Consider the following 21,879-nt stretch of genomic DNA (forward strand, 5'->3'; position numbering starts at 1 on the left):
TGCAATAAATTAACACTAATTCTTCGACTCGTGCGAGCGTGCCGTTAATTCGAATGAAATTCGTGCCTCGATATACGTAGCGTCCAACGTAATGTGAATTTTTCTTCGACAGATTTTACGGAAAAATTTATTTAAAAATAGTTTTTATCTTCCCAATTTAAAAAATGATTAACACAAAAACAAAATTTTTAAAAAGTTAAAAAAAATGTTTGCTTAATTTTTTATTAAAATTTAATTTAATTCATCTTTAATAATAAAATAAATATTTAGATATTTGTAGAGATATTATTAAATTTATTATATATAGGTAAATTGAATTTTTTTTATTTCTATATTGTATTTTATATTGAGTTTGGTGACAATGCCTGAAATAATGCTTCAGTTATAGAAGTAAAAAAGAAGAAATTAAGAGAAAGAAAGAAAAATATTATCTCTCTGATGTCTGCGAGAGATATTGAAAACTTTACCAGACGACTGCGACTTTTTTTTATATAAAAAATCTCTTCTTTCTCTGTCTCTTTTCTATCATCTATTTCTATCAAGTTTATCAATATTTTCCTACTTTTCTGACATTCTTCTCTAAAATTAGAAAATTTTCAATGACACAATCGAAAATCTGCCATGTCATAAAAAAGAGTCTTACGCCCTTGAAGTAAGATAGAGATAGAGAGAGAGAGAGGAAGGGGGGAGAGTTGAGATGAAATATTTTTAGTATCACTGTGTCTTAAAAGCCAATTAACCTAATTAGCGACTAAACGAAAACGAAATTTTTTGCACAATAAGATGTTTTTTTAGCGAAAAAATATATAAATATAAAAAAATTCTATTTAAAGCCTTATTCCAAACATTTTTTTTTATTATTTCAAATTACAGTTTTAAAAAATATAAAAAAAAACAAATATATAAAATTAGGTACTTTATAAAAATATTATTTTTTTTATATTTTATTTTTTAAATATTTTTTTAAAAATTTAATTAAAAACTATTTTGTTTCTTTGTTTATTTATAAATTAATGGGCTCCAAGCCTTTTGGTAAAAATTGTTAAACAATGAATATAAAAAAATAAATAAAAACAAGTTAACTTTAAAATTCTTATAACTATTACTAAATCAAAAAAATTTGTTTAGAATGTCTGCATGATTTGGTATGTATCCGGTCATTTGTATATATATATGTTAATATTTATTTATCGAAATCTTAAATATATTTAGAAACATGTAATTTTGATAAACATCAGTTTCATTTTTTTTTATTTTTATGCAGAAAGTAGTTTTTTCACTCTTTTTTTGTTGTTAGAGCTTATCCAAAAAAAAGATGCTTTTTAATCTTTCGCTCTCGCAAAAGGCAGGGAATAAACTAAAAGCTTCATTTTGTAAAATGGAAAAAGGTATATAGCAATTTCTGTATGTGTAATATTCAGCAAGTACTTTCTCACTATGATCTGAAATTAAGAAAAAAAATTTAAAATTATTAAAAGTTATTTATTATATTGAAAAGAAAATTAATGTGCCTGTAGTTCTAAAGGTTCAAATGAACGAAAATTGTTTTACTACTTTTTTGAATTTGATATTTAATAATAAAATATTGTTTTCTCTATCAAAAAGTAAATTAATAATTTATTAAATGTTTAGTGTCTTTTTTTATTTTTCATTGCTGTAGTAATTTTTAAAAAATTTATAAAAATGTTTTCGTTCATTTGAACGTTCAGAAAATTTGTCAAATAGAATATTATTAACTGTGTATCAATTTTTCCAATATATATTTCATAACCAGCTATAAAATTACACGGAGAAACTTTGTGTATAACTTTTTGTTAAACTCATATGTATTTTTAGTAAATTGACTACTAAAGTGGGGAAAAAACGGGAAAAATACAAAATTTTTTATTTAATAGAAGTCTCTTTAACAATATATGACTTCTTTTTTTCAATATTTAGTAGTCAAGTTAAGAAAAATTCGACGTGGACAGTGTCGTAACTAAAAAGGGTTAGATGAAGCCCCGACTTAATCGCAACAATTATTAATTAACTTTTAATTGAATCATAAATAATATTAATGAGGCTTTACTTTAGGTTATTTTTCTTTTTCTGTGTTTAAAATTTCACAATCCGGTTAGATTATACATCGAAAATACTGTTTTTATGAAGTTAGGGGCGCTTAAAACATACAGTACTCTCCTGAGCACATGTGAGCTTGTCTATGAAACCCCCCCCCAAAAATATATCATGTCATGTACATCTCTTATCCAAGCATATAATTCTTTTAATTAATGAGAATCGGTTTCAAATGAACACTATTTTTGTTTTTTCTTTTTTTGTAAAGTTGAAAAATATTTGTGTTACTTCGTGTCACTAAAAGTGAGGTTAGGTGCGATACAATACTTATACGACAAAGTTATTAATCAAGACAAGATAGCGGAAACACCAAGGCAAAGGAACAAGTTCTCATCAGATCACGGAAGTTAAGTAACGATGGACGCGGTTAGTACTTGGATGGGTGACTGCTTGAATTGACATTCGACGATATGTTTTTTCGTGAAATTTAATTTTCGATCAAATGCCAAATTTTAGTAGTCAGACTAAGAAAAATTGATATCGTTGCAGTTTTTCCCCACTTTAGTAGTCAATTTACTAAAAATACATAGTGAGTTTAAGAAAAAGTAATACTCAAAGTTTCTCCGTGTATTTGTTGATTAAAAAATTTGGTAAAATTCTCATATTTAAAGAAAACTTTAAACATATACTTTTTTATATAAAACTCTTTGTTTTTGGTGACAATAGATTTGCTTTTCATGTTGTGCATATAAGTCTTGAAGACAAAATCCGTGTAGAGTTTGTAGGATGTTTTGTTGAAAATGACGAAGTGTATTCTCTTAGCTATCTTCGCTCATAGAGAGAAAGAGAAGAAGAGAAATAGAGAGAGAGAAAGATCTTTCATTTCACAGTATGATGAAAATGTAAAGCACGTGCGCGCTATGTTTGGAGAGAACGAGAATTGGACGAGGCAGCTGAAAAAAATTAAAACCGCAGAACATTTTTACGCATCGTTGATTCGAAATAAATGGATGGACCAAATTTTCAAATCAAATTTTAATTGCGACCTACATTTAATAATAATAATATACAGGGTGATTTTTATGTTCCGGACCCCCAAAATATCTTGAAAGGAAATAGTTTTTGAGAAAAATGTTGTATACAAAAGTTGTCAGGTTGAAAAAAATCTATTAAATTGTATAATTAAAAAACGGGCCCAGGGCCTTATGTGGGCCCTACAGACAAAAAAGTAAATTATTTAAATGGAACCAAGTATTTTCAAACTCAGATTCTTTTAGCCAGTGATTTCCTCTTTTCAGACATGTGGTAACTTGTGGGCCCAAAGTTAAATTTGGGCCCGAAATTCGATTTTTTGTGGTTTTAAAGATGATTTTAGTGTAACTTAGTTCCAAGGGGTTTTCGGGGACCCTGATTACGAATATGAAGTCAGTTTTTAAAAATTTTCAATAACGGACCCAAAATGACTAATTAAAAATGAAAAAAATTAAGGAAAATTATGAAACTTCTTATTTTAGACTTACTTAGCCTGCTAATTGTTAATTCAATGTTACTTTTATTGCTGTTAATTTAGTATCATAAAACTTGGGGTAAAATAATTAATAGATTTTTTCAAATTTTAATATTTAGGGGCTTATAAGGCCCAAAATTAGATTTTCTTTGGTTTTAAAAGTGATTTTAGTGTGACTTAGTTTCGAAGGGGTTTTCGTGGACCCTGATTACGAATCTGAAATCAGTTTTTAAAAATTTTCAATAGCGGACCCAAAATGACTAATTAAAAATGAAAAAAATTAAGGCAAATTATGAAACTTCTTATTTTAGACTTATTTAACCTTCTAATTGTTAATTCAATGTTACTTTTATTGCTTTTTCACAATTTTCCTTAATTTTCTTATTTTTAATCAGTCATTTTGGGTCTGCTATTTTGAATTTTTAAAAACTGATTTTAGATTCGTAATCAAGAAGCCCGAAAACCCATCGGAACTAAGTTACACTAAAATGAATTTAAAACGTAATCAGGGACCCCGAAAACCCCTTAGAACTAATTCACACTAAAATAACTTTTAAAACCACTGAAAATCTAGTTTTCGGCCTTATAAGCCCCTAAATTTAAAATTTGTAAAAATCTAATTTTTTACCCCAAGGTTTATGATACTAAATTAAAAGCAATAAAAGTAACATTGAATTAACAATTAGAAGGCTAAATAAGTCTAAAATAAGAAGTTTCATAATTTGCCTTAATTTTTTTCATTTTTAATTAGTCATTTTGGGTCCGCTATTGAAAATTTTTAAAAACTGATTTCAGATTCGTAATCAGGGTCCACGAAAACCCCTTCGAAACTAAGTCACACTAAAATCACTTTTAAAACCACAAAAAATCGAATTTTGGGCCCAAATTTAACTTTGGGCCCACAAGTTACCACATGTCTGAAAAGAGGAAATCACTGGCTAAAAGAATCTGAGTTTGAAAATACTTGGTTCCATTTAAAAAATTTACTTTTTTGTCTGTAGGGCCCACATAAGGCCCTGGGCCCGTTTTTTAATTATACAATTTAATAGATTTTTTTCAACCTGACAACTTTTGTATACAACATTTTTCTCAAAAACTATTTCCTTTCAAGATATTTTGGGGGTCCGGAACATAAAAATCACCCTGTATATTTACTATATTGCATATAAATAAAATAAACATCTTTTTCTATTTTTCTTCTTCTCTTTGTATATGTATTATAACGTATATTTTGGCATTATTTTATTTTTATATTTCACTCAAAACACGATATCTATACTTATTTAATTTTAATATTGCCAGACACTAATTTACTTTATAGAAAATAACTAAACCAGAAAATAATTAAATAACCCGACAAAGTAAAAGTTTATAATTTTACATAGGAAAAACCAGCTCTGGAGTTCTATTGTTAGTTTACAGCAAAAATAGACCGCGGAGAAGGGAGAATAAGGATAAACACCATTAATTACAAAAAATTAACAATAATTACACTATTTATTCATATTCACTTCAATGTTTAGAAAAAGTCAAAAAATGGCAGAAGGCCGAAAGACAAGATTCAAATTTTATTCATTCAATTATATTTTAATATAAATGAGATCGATTCGGGAGTAAACGAGCCTAAAATTAAATAATTGGGACTCATGGTCCGAATTTAAATGATGACGAAGACAAACATTGCCTTGTCTTACAATTATTAATTTTACATTTTGAAATATTTCACCAAAAGAGAATGACACTAACTCGACGAACACCAGGATGAGAATGAGAGTAAAATGGCCGACGAGTCAAACTTGAAAGCGTCACTGAATCAGCGGCCTCTCTTCTGGGTGTCATTTAGATTAATTAATATTCAATACAATATCCGCAATCGATATGCGGCCGTCGGTAATGTAGATTCCTGAAGTATCCGATGTTGAATTGATTAATCTGAAAAGTTCTTAAGAAAGTGTCTGTCAGTAGTATTTTGAAAGATCATCAACAAAACAGCATTTTCATATTCCTGGTTTTCTTGAATATACGTGATTGAATTTCTAATAATTTTTATTATTTTAAGTTATTTTTTTAATTAATTTTTTTTATTCTCATTTTCAAAGAATTATTGTTGTACATTAATTATTTTTTAGTCGTGAGAATATTAAAAAAAAAAAAAATTCCGACTAATTTGATTACAACTAAAGATAATTGATGTTATTAAAGATATGCGTAGAATTTATAAAAGAAAAAGTCACACGAGTTAATGCGATTTTTTTTTGTCTTTCCTCTATTGCGATTGTAATAAGTATCATCTCAATTAGAAACTTGTAACGTTAGCAGAAAAACGCGACATTCGCTACTATTTTTTATCATACCTATACATGTAAAATGCTTTGCACGTATTCGTGGTTTAATTATGACTGCTTGAGAGCGAAGACAAAAGTTTACCACCATCGTGAAATTTTTTCACACTTCCTGCAAAATGCTCGGAAAGTCAAATTAATTTTTTTTCCGTATAATGTTCTGTCTCCATTTCGAAAAACGGCCAGAACAAAGTGTATAAAGTGTAAAGAAAAAAAAAGACAAACGTTGAGTTAAAATTTTATTTGAATTTGTGTGACTAATTTAATATTCTGTATAAAAATTTATTCCTTCAAAATTTTCACGCTTCTTAAAAAAAATGTGTATTTATATACCTATTTTCATGATTGAGAAAATTTTCCCTCTTAATAATAAAGAAATTTAATTAAAGTTTACTTACGCTTGATTTCTACTTTTATTTTATTATTTAATAAACCGTCAAACACACACACACAGACACAAATACAAAGTACAATTAGAAAATATATATATGCTAGCACGCAAACTTTTGAAATTCATTTATCGTGAAACATTTAATTAATTGGAGAAAAACATTTGATTGTATTTATGTGTTAATTACTTGAGAGATTTTTGCACACTGTTGATTTTATTTAATTATATATTTTTGATTTCGACGGTAAATTTATTTCCAATAAAACTAAATTAATTGAAATTTGTCAAACAAATGCGGTGGAGTCATATTATACAAATTGTTTTTTTTTTTTTGTTTCTGAGGGAAAATATTTTAAATCAACAGGTTGGCGTTTATTTGTTTGTTAATCAGGTCTAAAGAAACATTACACGCAAAATTTTAAAAATATAAATACAAAAAAAATGATTTCTAAAAAGTGAAATGAAAAATATTGCTAATATATTTTCAAAAAATCATTCGTGTGAACATTTACGGATCACTAGAAACATGTGAAAATGATTGAACACACAATCGCTTATTGCGGAATGTGCATTAAACTTGCATTAGTCACACATTAAAGCGCGTTAAATTTATCTCGCTCGATTTACCTTGTTAGAAACACACCAGCATTTCTATACTAGCAAAAGCAATTAGCTTTATCGGAGGCAAATCCTAATTGGTTTATTTCATTCCCGTGAAGAAATTGTGATTGTCTTGATTTAAATTTTTGAATAGACAAATTTAAAGGAATTGTTAATAATGTCCTTAATTAAGATGATTTTTACTCTATTGTTTGAAATATCTCTTTTTAATTAAATATGGGTGATTATTCAGAACCTTGTGATTTTAGAGGGAGAAATTTCTTTTTTTTAAAGTAACTGAAAATTCGATTTCTTTTATCAATTTCTATTTATTAGAATCAAATATAGTTATATTTAAAGTGATCAAAAAATTATTTTAAAGGCAAAATACTTTTACTGATAAAGTACTTTTATTTACGTTTCAGAAAATCGATGATTTTTGTTTGTTTTAATATTTCAATTTACTTCTGAAGCGCATAAATTTTATTAAAATCTTTAGATTCTTTTAACACTACCATGTCTTTTAGTACATTTGTTACTTTATAGAATCTTTACTTTTTATGATTTCATAAAATGAAGATTGCGGCAAATTAAAATGTTTCATTATTTCGTTCATGAACTTTCCGCTTTCAAATTCTGTTAAAATTTAAAATTTATCATTCATTGTCAGTGAAAAATGTTTTTGAAAATTGTGCAAAATAATTAAGTTGATTTAAATAAAGATTATTATTATTTTGTGAAAAACAAAATTTTCTTCCCACTCAATTGACCTTAGCTTAATTTATGATGAAGTTATTAAGTTGTAAAGTTGGCAAAAAATTTCTCAAAATACAGAAAAACTTTATTTCAAAATCTCTGTTTTTCAGGTTTTCTGATTTTATCTCACAATATATGTATTTACTATTTTAACAATACAAAATTGTTAGAACGTAATATAAAGCATTTGGCGATGGTTGTTGGCATCTTTGCTTACAAGTTTTGTGTTGCAGTATACCGTGCTGCATTACTGTGTGTTTATGTTTATTCTACTGTATATTTCTTTATTTTATTTATATACATTTAATAATAATTTTTATGAATCTAATTTCATGTGAGGTATCAAAAGTCATGCGTAATTGAGCATATCTGATCACAATATTATCTAAAATCACTTATCGAATTCTAACATTGTAGCTCCTTCATTTTCATAAGTATGCAAATTCTTTTTCTTTGATTTCGTTTGTTAAATTTTCTTCGTAAGTTTTGTAAAATTTTTTCCAGAATTTACGAATTATTTATTATTTATTTATATTATTATTTATATATGAAAAAATATTAATTTTAAATCACCGTAATCATCATCAAGAATTTTTTTAATCAGCTTTAGGATCCGTGATTCCTTTAAATTCTTTCCTGATTTCACTCTGAATATTGCTTAAATCTTTGTACTTGTCCGTTTTTCTGTTTCTTTATAAACTTTTTGTTGTATCAATTTCTTATTACTAATTTAATTAAATTTTTTAATTCTTTTCGCTTTTCTCCTTTAAGTCTTTTTACTGAAGCCTATGGTATTCATAATCTGTCTGAAAATTGCTTTTGATATCATTAGAGAATTAATTTAAAAATTTATGCATTTTAAGTAAGGGACATCAAATTTTATCTTATTTTCACTATAAAAAGAAAGTACTAAAATAATATAAATAGTTAGTATATATGTTATGTCATATTTTAAATAAATTTTAATTTTAACTAAGCTGAACTTATAATTGTTCCCTATTCTAATTTCCTCAATTTAACTTAGTTAAATTAACTAAGTTGGGAAGAGGTTTATTAAATGAATGATTTAAAAAATATAATATAAAAATTATTTATTTAAAAAAATGTAGAATGTTCTCAACAATTAGTGTTATACAATCAAATAAATCCTTGTTTTAACATTTGGTATAGTTACCTTTAGGATGTTATATTGAGGTGTCTTCAATTAGCACCTGTTGTATTGACCTCCTAAGATTGGATCTTCTTGGTCGTTAAGATTTTTATTACTGCACGTAACCACTGAGAACTATGATAATTTTGGAAACTGTATCTAACACTTGCTATGACGAACTCTGTGTGTATAATTTAGGACTGCCTTCGTAGTGAAAGGTCTCCCTTTATACATATAGGTATATTTTCCAATGTATTTCTCGTGGCGGTACCAGCTCACCTCTTTGGGTTAGATTCAAGATCGGTAACTCACAGACATGAAAAGTGTTTATTGCTATTTTTCTATGTGTTGGTGACTCCGTATGTTGATTTCCTTATTTTCATAACACAAAATGTCAAGAACACCACATCTTCAAGAAATATTATAATTTTTATATATTGATCATTTTTAATATATTTTAACATTATTATTTAATTATACATTTAATATTTATAAACAATTGATTTACTCTCAAATATAAATATATGTTTACTCATAAATAATCACTTATTCATAAATTATTTATAAATAATTGTTTATTTACAAATATTTGTTTACAAACATTTGTTTATTTAAAAACAATTATTTATTTACAAATGTATTTAAAGAAAATTAATTTTACATAAATATTATAAAAAAATGTTACTGTGACGTGACATATAAATAGTTTTCAAATGTTCACTAAATTCTTTAATTGTTGAGAATTTAATATGTAATGATGAGAAATTAATTATTTTATCATCAGTGGAAATATGATCCATATTATGAAATACTACTATCTTTTTACTGATGTCAAAATTATTTTCAACTTTTTGAAAACAAAAAAAAAGGATCATTTCCTCTTGTAAAGCAACACTTATCATAAGGCAATGAGACATAGTCTTAAGTTATTTCTTAATTCAGAAAATGTCTATTCAAATTTTTCAGAATTCTGTTATTGCGAATGGGGACAATCTTAGCATTAATGTGAAGTCTCCTTATTTGCACTTTGTAGCAAATACACTTTAATGCAGCAATGGCATGTTGAGACACAAAACTTATAAGTGTTTTTAAACAAAAATGGCGCGCCATCGCTAGACAAGAACTGAAACATTCCGCTCTCGGAATGACGTGTCTAAATACATTACAGATATTGCGGATTGTTGAAAACCGCACCATATATTATACTTTGATATAAAAAATAATATTTGAAACAAAAAATCTCTCAAAATATTGAAATTAAAGTGAGAGTATCTATTTTAACAATCAGAAGATACTTTTGTTATTATAAGTTGTGATTAAATATACATTCTACTGTGAATATGTTGCATAATTAAGGTATAATGAAAAAAATCGCAAGAGAATTTGAAATGTTATTCTGTATGTATACAGGTATATCATTCTGTAATGAATTCTTTAAGAGTTCTCTATGTAAATAATTTTTGCCCAGATGGTTCGAAGCGTTTACACAGTGACTGGTCAGGAAATTAGAATATTCTGAATTATTATTCACGGAGGGCATTTCAAGAGTTTTAATGTTTCCACGCGGAAAACCCCCCCAAGATGTTTTCGCTTCGTCTGGTTCTGAGGTTAATGTCTTATTTGAAGATACCGCAGAAAATTACATTTGTATTTCTTTCGTTTGTTAAAAGAAGTGGTTCGCTTTTATTTAAGGTGATCTTTTGCATCTTATATATATATACTTTTTTCATATTCTATTTTTTTCCATTGTAATAATGCATAAAACGCAGAGTTTATATCTACTTGTACTCAAACATTTTTTTCAAGATATTTATCATGTATATATATCTTCCTATATTACAAAAAGATATCGCCTCCGCCGCCGCTGTTTCAAGAATTCTTGACCTAGGAGGGGGGGGAGTCCCCCCTCCTAAATTTTGAGGTTATGTTCGTTTCAAGGCTCTGAGTATAGCCGCAAGTCCCCTCCCCTCCCGCGCCAGAAATGACCTAAATTTTGAGGTTATGTTCGTTTCAAGGCTCTGAATATAGCCGCAAGTCCCCTCCCCTCCCGCGCCAGAAATGACCTAAATTTTGAGGTTATGTTCGTTTCAAGGCTCTGAATATAGCCGCAAGTCCCCTCCCCTCCCCCGCCAGAAATGACCTAAATTTTGAGGTTATGTTCGTTTCAAGGCTCTGAATATAGCCGCAAGTACCCTCCCCTCCCGCGCCAGAAATGACCTTTGTTTGTTTTAAGGCCCTAATAAAGCAGTAAGTCCTTCCCCCTTCCCTCATCTCTCTCTGTAATAATAATTCTTTGAAATAGGCACGAAGTAGTATAAGGAGACGTAACGCCCATAGTAGATTGTGGTGAAAGTGAGCCCCAAAATCGTGTCCTAGAGTTTACGCATTTTTCTAATAATGCGATGAGGACGCCGCGCGTGGAGAAATAGAGAATTAAAATTTATCACGTGCTCGCATGTGCTGACAAATTGTCTTGAACCGGTGTTTCGCGCTTGCACTTTGTGCTTTGTTAATGTTATCAGTGAAATGTCATGTTTTATAAAAGGATGTGGATCAAAAATAACTACAAAAGAAGAAAAAAATGGAGAAAATCGAAGTTTTTTTTCGGCTCGAACAGTATTTAATTTTTATTATTTATTATTGTTAATATTATACCATTAGAGTTTTAATTATTTCCGAAGTGTTTTTTATTTTTTAATGCTTTCCTATTATAGTATACAAGTATTATAAGTACATTTGTTATATAAAAAACGTTAATCTTTAACATTTATTTGATTATTCTAATTCGTCAACAGCTTTTAATAATGAAATTAAGTCATCCACAGATTCGATTCTCACAAACCTTGAAAAAGGATGAATTTTTTTATTTATAATAATTTTAATACTTAAATCGCTATACAAAACAACTCTTTTTATTACACTCGCGTTATCATCATTCTCTAATTTCAAAAAAGCAAGGAAAGATTCATTTCCTTTAATGTAGCACCACTTTTCTGATGGCAATTCTATCGTACTTAAATTGGTTTTGCAAGTTGTAAAATTGAATGTTGTAAAATCCACATTTGGCTTCAGCAACTACATTCTATATTTATTATTTTATTCTCCAAATATTTAATGAATAACCTAAAATAAAGTAATATTTATGATAAATGTTGTAATTTTAATCTTCAAAACATAAGTTATTTATTAAATTCTTAATGAAAAACGTACCTTTCATTTACTTTCACTAATATTTAATATTTCACAATATTTATTTTATTATTTATTTATTACACAATATTTTATCAAAACCACTTCGTGATCAAAACACTTTTGCTGTCAACTACAGTTGTTTACGCGATAGCAGACGACATATTTTGATTCCGATTTATCTCAGTAGAGGCGCTACAAGAGCATTATTCGAAAACCTTAGTAACTCTAGGACACGCATTTGGGGTTGCTTTGAATGCATGGCGTTACGTCTCCTTATACTACTTCGTGGAAATAGGTGGTTCATTTGGAAAAATAAGATCAATGGAAAATTTAAAAAAAATGATTAAAACAGGGGGGTTGGCGCGCGAAGCGCGCAGGGGGGCGTAGCCCCTATAGTATATATATATATATATATATATATATATATCTAATGTAAGAATAATATTATAGAAGAAGTTATGCTGGGTAAAACGATAAGAGATTGCTTAGATTTTTTAAAATCCATAAAAATGCGAAGCGAACGCAATTCTTGTATTAATATTGATGATTAAAAATTTAAGTCTTAACTATCAAAAAAACTATAATATAAATAAAATATTATAATTTAAAAAATCGTAAAATTAGTCTTTTTGAAAAACGCGTTTAGCTATTTATCACGGAATATACAGAGATGTCCAATCCTTAAAATTACCCTTGGTTTTTCGCTTTATCTCAGTTATTAATTTGAAAAAGAAATTATAGAAATTTTCTCTTCCGATCACAATTTGCGAACATTTTTATCAAATTTAGTACAATTGTCATGAAGCCAAAAATGACAAATATTGCACTATATCCAATTTTCGATAAGATTTGCTAGATATGCAAAAAACGTGTTCCACTAACACTATTTTTATTGTAGAATTTAATATGTTATTATTTATAACTGTTTTATATTTTTTAGTCCTCTTGCAATATCTATCACGCAAATCATTATTTTTTATTAATTCAATTCTTTTTTAATTTTAAGTTCTTATAAATTGATAATAATCAGAAGTTATAATATTATTTTACAGTCGGACAAAACATATTATGTTCTTCTAATTCACGTAACAGTAGTAGAGAACATTTTTAGTCAGACAAATTCTTATAATACGAAAGTCAGTAGTAAAATAAATTTAAAGTCAGACAAAATATATTCAGTTAACTTAATTATTAAAAATTTCATATAGGGCATGTTGAATGCGGAATTACATTTAAGGTTTCGATTGATAAGCTCGAAATCACACTAACTTTATTTGTTTGTAAAATATTTCATTGTTTATTAATATTAGTTAACTAAAAGTATTAATTTATTCAAATTATTTATTAAATTAATTAATATTTCGAAAATAAAAAATGGTATTTTTTTAATTTATATATATATTAAACTTATATAAAAACTCAAAAAAAATACGATAATAAACCTATTATGTAATAATGCATCATATATAAATACAAAAATCAAACAGGTTAAAAATTAAACTGCACAACACAATTAAAACCTTCAATAACTTTATCAAATCATAACGGATTTTTGCAAGACTTGTGACAGAAAGTATTTTGGAGTGATTGAATGTAAATACAAAAATAAAAGTCAAATTTTTTAAATTCAAAATGGCGGACTTTTCTAAAACTTATGTTTAAAAATGATCAAATTTGCTAACTCCAAATTCGTAATCAGCGACCCTGAAACCCCCCAAGTAACAATTTTCGAGCGAATCCAATGAATTTTTTAATTCTCGTCCGCCATATTGGATCCGCCATTTTGAATTTTGAAAAACTGACTTCAAATTGGTAATCAGCGACCCCAAACACCCTAGAATACCAAATTTTATTAAGATCCTGAAAAACTTTTTTCAACAAACCATTTGGCAAAAAAAGTGGAACACTCCTTGGAGAGAACAGAGATTAAGTTTCAGCTTATTAATTACTAACGAGGATACATATAGAAAGAAAAACTTTTTTCTATGTACTTTTATAATGTTAAAATAATAGTGTAATCAAATAAAAACAATTTTTGATATAAGAAAAAATTATTGAAAATACCGTTCGGATTTACCCCGGTTTTCCAATTTTCCGGGGTAAATACGAACGGTCTGATATCATTAATAAAATTTTACACAAGGCAAAAATCAAAAATAGTTTCTGTTCTAGTATTCATAAAAAACAATTATAAATAATAAAATGAATTTTTAGCTTCTTTTTCTTCAAATACGAGACAAAATACTGAAAGAGTGTCATCTTTGATTTTCAATCTTTTTTGCAATACTCGCTATCTTTGTTTATGCTGTTGCTAATTAACAAACGAAAAATGGGATCACAGAAAAAAACTGAGTTCATTTTTGTTGCAGTTCATTCTGAATTCGGTATCATAATGAACAACAACTAACTTCAAGTTACTCAAAATGAACCGGATCCGGATCAAATGACAGGTTATGTTAGTTTCTGTTGAAATTCAAGATTTTAAGATTATTATGTTGACAACAACTGCAACTTATGTATGCAGCGCCACACTGGCGCAATATTCAAATTGAAATAGTAGAAATATTTTTTTTAAATATATGTTATAACAATCATTACATTATTATAATGAATAACACTTTATTTTTGGTTATAGTTTCAAGTTTAAATTTGGCGCCATTATCTTTGGCTTTTAGACAGTGGCGCCGTTAAATTTCATGTTTCGTGTTGCATGGTTGGTATTTATTTCTGTCAATTCAGAAGTTTCTAACTTAAAAATAATTTATTTTGTTTTCTATAAATTCAATGAATCGGATTTAAGAAACAAAGTTTTTTCAACTGTAATCTGTTTGTTCATTGAAAACAATGATTCTGATTAATGGTTTTATGATAAAGTGCTTCTTAATTGACTATAATTGTCATTTTAACTTGAACTCAAAATGAATCGGATCTAGCTCATTTTGATGCTTTTTGCCTGAAGTTCAAAATGAGTTTCTCGAGGTTCATTTTTGAACTCAGTTTTTTTCTGTGATAATACTTAGAATCTCTTGAAGAGGATCTGAGGTAAAAATTCTCATATGTCTAACTTATTTTTTAAAATTTTAATTAAGCTGAAATAATTAGCGTTCGGATTTACCCCGGCTGACCCTATATCATCTATTGTTTCCGCTACTTTATTTATAGTTTTGTTGACGTTAAGTCTAAAATTTTCGCAAACTCTTTTATTTATATTTATACTTGTGTCTACTCTGTCATTTAATTTAATTATTAATTCAGTTATTTCGCGTTTATTTTGTTCAATTTTTTGTTTTAATTTTAGATCTTTCTTTTTATTGAGTTGCTGCAGTTGCTAAACCTTTTTTTTATTAAGACGTATAACATATAGTTAAATATTGCAATAAATTTTATATTTGAACATTCTAATTAATATCTGAAAATCTCTATTTACGAATGATCCCTTGGATATGAATATAAAGTGGACCACTTAAGGTGTTTAGAGGTCTAAGTAAGTTGCGACTGAAACTTTATACGAAAAAGGCTCATACATCATTCCGAAATGAAGGTCCTCGAAGCACGATTCATCGATTCTAACTCCATAATATGAAGGTAGCTTGCGGTAGAGCTACATAGAAGTCAAACTATAGTAGAATGTGGAAATTGCTCGTGTCCGAGAATCGACCCACATCCAAGAGTCTCGTTGGCACGTCTCCGAGTCTTTCCAATGTTGTCCACAGAAGGGTGACGGAGGCTCGGGGGGAGGGTCTTTTAAGTTTCTCTCTCTCTCCCTTTTTCTTCTTAAACTATCATTATGCTGTACGTCTCCCGTTTTCGTATAAGAAACACTGTAATGGAAAGATCTTCATCTTTCGCGCGCACAATTCCCACGCCTCCGACTAACTTTATATCTGGCTGAAAATTTAATGGTTAGAAATGAGTAGATTAGCATTATACGCCGGTGAGATTATGCTACACTAATTGACTCTCACGGTACTCAATTAATATCATAAATTAAGCTTACAGCTAAATCCAAGGACTGCTTATTTTGAACAACTCAGGTGTTTCTGCAGTAATTAGTGATTCATTAATATTGTCATAGTTAACTTTATATAGTTATAAGCTCTGTAACAAACTTTATATGCGCGAATTTGTATGTTTTTTTTTTAAATTTCTAGTTCAGTTCCCAATTCACTCGTCATATATATATATACTTATTTTGCAGTAAATTTTGCATTAGTATTGTATTTATTCAATTTATAATAGTTAATTAATTTACTAAACTATTCAAATATATTTTTTTAATTTATTTTTTAAACATACATATGTTATTGAAACAAAAATAATCCGTTTTAATGTATCTACAATATATGTTTTAAATAGAAAATCCATTTTTTGGAAAGGAGATTTTCGCTCTGTTCGCGTTTTTCAAGAGCTTTTCTAATTAAACTCTGCGGCTTTTCAAGATAAAATATTTAACAGACTTTTTATTGCCCACATATATATATACTGCAGTAAAAGTATAAAATTAAAATCATTAATTAAGTTGTACTGTTTATTTAAGGGTTGACATGAAATAACAGACTTTGAAAAATATTTAAATCTACACTCGCAGTTGAAATGAAAATTCTTAAATTGAAAATAGTATTTCCATATCTAAAATTTCATATAAATATTCTTTTTAAAAATGCAAATCTTATATGTTTTTATACAAAATTGTTCCCTTTTCAATATCCCTAGTAGAAATTTGTCGTGGCACCACTTGATTAAGTTCAGTCACTGATCATATTCAAAAAAAATCAAAATATATACATAAGTGTTGCATTCATGTACACAGTTTTCCTAAAAGTCTCAAATTGAGACCAAAAATTGCATCAAATCTTTGCAACGTTTTGATGCACATAAGTTATATCAAAAAGAGATCGTTTTGTGTATCATTTTTAGAAATGATACACGAAACGGTCTCATTTTTTGATGCAAAAAATTTAATCAATTTATATCAATCATGGCCGAATTAAATCGACTCAAAATTGAACGAATTTTTTTCAGATATTTTGGTAATAGTACAATTGCGGAGACCATTGCACTATTTAATTTGAATATGAAAATAACAGAAAATCAAAGACAATGTGCAATTCGATAATTAAAAAGTGACAGCTTATAAACATAACCTAAAATGCATGAGAAAAAATTTGTCGATAAAATCAATATAGCCGAGCTTTTTAGAAGGTAGATGGCAGCACTCATCTATTTTCTTTCTTTAAATTTTTTCTGAATCGTTTTTATAAAAAGCAAAACTGCCATCTACCTTCCAAAAAGCTGGGCTATATTGATTTTATCGACAAATTTTTTCTCATGCATTTTAGGTTATGTTTATAAGCTGTCACTTTTTAATTATCCAATTTGCACATTGTCTTTGATTTTCTGTTATTTTCATTTTCAAATTAAATAGTGAAATGGTCTCCGCAATTGTACTATTACCAAAATATCTGAAAAAATTCGTTTAATTTTGAGTCGATTCAATTCGGCCATGATTGATATAAATTGATTAAATTTTTTGCATCAAAAAATGAGACCGTTTCGTGTATCATTTCTAAAAATGATACACAAAACGATCTCTTTTTGATATAACTTATGTGCATCAAAACGTTGCAATAGAAAAAGATACAACCAAGTTTACTGTGTATGTATATTTACGAATGGCTAAACAGCACATAGCCCTTTTGAATACGTTAAATGTTCACGTACTTATATACAATTACATGACTATTGATCCTGAATAATTGCAAACACGAGATGTGTTTCTGTGGTTGTGTAACTGAGCTTTGGACTTGATCCGAAATCCGCTTGTGGAAGCTTAACCATCCGTTTGGGATTTCATCTCGACAGCTTGCACATTCTTGATAAATAAAAAGTAATATTTCCCGACTGTATTATATACTCGAGGGGCTACGCCCCCCTGCGCGCCAACCCCCCTGTTTTAATCATTTTTTTTTTAATTTTCCATTGATCTTATTTTTCCAAATGAACCACCTATTTCAAAGAATTATTATTACAAATTCATTGAAATCTAAATAAATATTATTAAAATTAAAATTATTAAATTTTAATTAATAAATTAATTAAATTAATAATAAATAAATAATTAAATAAATTAAAATCGACATTAAGAAATTATTTTTAAAAATAATTTCAATGAAATTGACTAAAAACCAATAAATTATTAAAAAGTCTTGAAACGAACATAACCTTTAAATTCAAGTCATTTTTGTTGGGAACTCCACCTCTACTTGCGGCTATATTGAAAGTCTTGAAATTCACATAACCTTAAGATTTATGTCATTTTTGGCGGGAAATACAGAGAGAGATGAGGGAAGGGGGAAGAACTTACTGCTTTATTAGGGTCTTGAAACGAACATAACCTTAAAATTTAGGACATTTTGGCGGAGGAGGGGAAATGAGAGGAGGGAGGGGGGACTTGCGGCTATATTCAGAGCCTTGAAACGAACATAACCTCAAAATTTAGGAGGGGGGACTCCCCCCCTCCTAGGTCAAGAATTCTTGAAACAGCGGCGGCGATATCTTTTTGTAATATAGGAAGATATATATATATATATTTATATACAAAGTCTTTTTTTAAAAACACACAAAATATATATACCTATACAAATAATCCATATTTTACGAAGAAACTTTAGGAAATAAAGAAAATATTCTACATATTATATTCATTTTACATCCAACGCTGTGTATAACACGGAGAAAAAAGAATTGTTGTGGTTACTAAATATTAAGTCCACACAACAATTTCGGATTGTCAATATAGAACCAGCAGTTCTATTTGTTGTTGGGACAAAAAAAATTGTTAAAATGGTATTGTTCGGTGAACAAACAGAATTGTTTGATGAACAAAGAAAATTGTTATGGAACAGTTGAAATAACAAAACTAAATTGTTAAATCGGCAAAACAATTTGTTTTATTAACAAAGCTTTGATCCGTCTAATACAATTTGTTCAGTTTCTTCGCCTTCTAAAATAATCAATAGCAGGATTTCCGTAGGTCATATTATCAGTTTCATTTGCATTAAAATATTGGAACATGCAGCTTCTGAATCAAATTCTTTGACCTGAAACCAAAAAATTATTTTGAGTTGAAAATTGTTGTTAAATAATATTTAATATACATTTTGTATTTTTTAAGGTGAGGTTATGTTCAATAGTAACCGAGTATAACTTACCGATAAACGATAAAATTGTCTCTTCATCCATTCACCACACTTGCAATAGATTTCTCACTTTAACCGGATTCATTACTTAACAGTACTTTGTCATTTAAAAAAAAAACTAATAATAATAGCAAAAGTGGCACATGTGCCAGAAGCAAACGACGCGACGATTTGCACACCAGTTTGCGAGAATTTAAGATGACCACGTGACATGGAACAGTAAACCTGTCAGCTAAACAAATACGGATTGTTCCATCAGCAATCGGCAGAGAGTTTGCTTCTGCAACTGTACGGAATTGCAAACTGAACAAAACGGACAACAAAAAATTCGTATTGTTTTTAAAACAACGTATATTTGTATTGTCAACAATCCGAATTATAATATTAACATTTTGAATTGTAATATCAACAAATCTACTGACAACAATCCAAAAATTGTTTGCACAACGATCCCATTTTTATCCGTGTTAAGTTTCACCGCAGCAGCCGAAAGTTTAGCTAATTCGACTATAGTGAATTTAGAGTTCAATCTTTCTGGTCAGCCATTTTGACAATACAATATCGCTGGTTCATTTTTGACGAAATGTTTAATTGTTATGGCGAAAAAATTCTCAGATGCAGTTGTACTTTTTTTTCCGTGTACAGTCCAACCAGTTTTAAGTAATTTTCCCCGTGCCTCACGTATTGTCTCATTTATAATTCGTCCCTATCTCCAATGATTTTTTTGATCAAAAGCAGCACAAATAATTCTTCAATTAAAAATAATATAGGGTAAGTCCGGGGGAGTTAGCCATAGTTTTTTTTAAAGGCCTTGTTACGGAGTAACAATAATTAAATTATTTTTTTTGTAAAATATTTAATATTTTTGTAATTTTATTTTTCTCATACGAAAACTTTTAACTAAAAACTAAAGTTGAGAAACTTTTACTTAATATTGGACTACCTGAACATCGGTATGTACCTCCTTTTGACCCTTTGCATATCTGGTACTGAGATCTTCATGTTAACGACAATTGAGCGCTACGTCATTTATTGCACTTACCAACCGTTTTTACCTAAGTTTCACAAACTTTTATAATGCGACGTTGTCATATTTTTAAAACTTTAGAAATCCGAAAATTCCGATGTTGCCAAATTTGTAAATTACTGCGTTTGTCTGTCGAATGCCTGCCTAAAGGGATCAGAATCCAAGTGACCATGATTCGAGCAATACACAATTGTGAGTCACTGCGCGCAAAACATTAGAATTTAAATATTCACCTTTCATATCAATTAAAGTTTCATATTTATGTACAGTAATTTGCTTCAATAAAATATGTAAAAATTTAATTCGCTAAAATATTTGATTTTCTTTCAAAGCCCAAACAGGCCTGTAAAAATAAGAAGAAAGTGATTTATGTATTAACTTTTATTGCTAATTAAACATTGAACATTTAACTTACAAATAATAATAGAAATGATAAATTTTTTAAATGTAAACAATCTTAAAATTAATATTTTTTAAAAAACGCGTTTGGCCATTTCTCCCGGAATGTACGGGGGAGATGGCCAATACTTTAAAATCATTCTTTGGCTTTTCGCTTTATCAGAATTCTTAATTTCTTCTTCTGACCACATTTCGAACATTTATCATTAAATTCAGTGCAATTTTCATGAAGCCAAAGGTGACAATCATTGCACTGAATTCAGTCTTCGATAAGCGCTCTCTGTTTGTCTGTCTCACCAACACAACAAGTCTACAAGGTATTTTTTTGAGATATCAGAGTGGTTTCCAATTTATTTTTGTGTCCTGAACACGATCCCGGGTTACAAAATTGCGTATCACGTAAGGATTTTGAGTAAAGTGGGGGTAAAGTCTCCAAAACCCGTGTTTTTGAGGGTTTTCAGTATTTTTTTCTCCTTAACCTGTCGTGATAAAAACTTCTATATAGGCTTAAATTAAAGCTTATATCTCACACTTTAAGACTCATATGCGCAAGGAAAAAAATTTGAAATTTTGAAAAAAAAATAGGTTAAATTCACCTAAAAAGATTGTTGGGGTATTTACCTTCATTTTTTTCAAAATTTCAAATTTTTTTTAATTCTGCGTAAATGAGTCTTAAAGTGTACGATCTATGCTTCAATTTAAGCATATATAGAAGTGTCTAGCACGTTTGGTTAAGGAATAAAAAAATAATGAAAACCCTCAAAAACACTGTTCTTGGAGAATTTACCTCCACTTTATTCAAAATCCTGATGTGATACGCAATTTTGGAACCCGGAATCGGGTTCAGCACACAAAAATACATTGGAAACCACTCCGCTATATATATATATATATATATAAAAGTCTTATTTTGTAGACCTGTGTTATGATTGTTTATAAACGTTTTTAAGATTTAATTACACAATAGTGATTATTTTATTTGATCTATTTAAATTTGAAAATCTTTGTTGGAATGTCTTGTTGTAATATATGTCATAAAAAATGTCATTTGCCACAGTATTAATGTTTTTTTTAGCGAACACACCGATCTCAAGGGTGCCAATAACTTAAACAGTATGGCCATCTCACCTCGAAAAAACATGGCCATCTCTCCTAATGTCAGGAGACAAATTGACACAACTAAAATATAAATAAGTAATAAAATTTTTGAATAAATGTAAAGTTATAACAAAGCTTGAGTCATGTACTTTACAAAAAAAAA

General features: G+C 28.4%; 1 protein-coding gene and 1 long non-coding RNA gene across 2 annotated transcripts in view; one reads left to right on the top strand and one right to left on the bottom strand.

Annotated features, from left to right (window-relative positions):
• The window catches only part of LOC127283548 (tyramine receptor 1-like), a 241,913-nt gene that overhangs the window by 31,598 nt on the left and 188,436 nt on the right, over positions 1–21,879 (top strand). The window lies entirely within an intron of this gene.
• Positions 11,838–12,291, bottom strand: LOC127283550 (uncharacterized). Its single transcript, XR_007843368.1, has 2 exons — positions 12,012–12,291; positions 11,838–11,924 (listed from the first exon to the last, which is right to left on the bottom strand). It is a non-coding gene; the product is annotated as an uncharacterized LOC127283550 (long non-coding RNA).

The sequence above is a fragment of the Leptopilina boulardi genome, unplaced genomic scaffold (assembly GCF_019393585.1).
Source record: "Leptopilina boulardi isolate dan_hultmark-lab unplaced genomic scaffold, ZJU_Lbou_2.1 LbouV2_310, whole genome shotgun sequence".
Lineage (NCBI taxonomy): Eukaryota > Metazoa > Arthropoda > Insecta > Hymenoptera > Figitidae > Leptopilina > Leptopilina boulardi.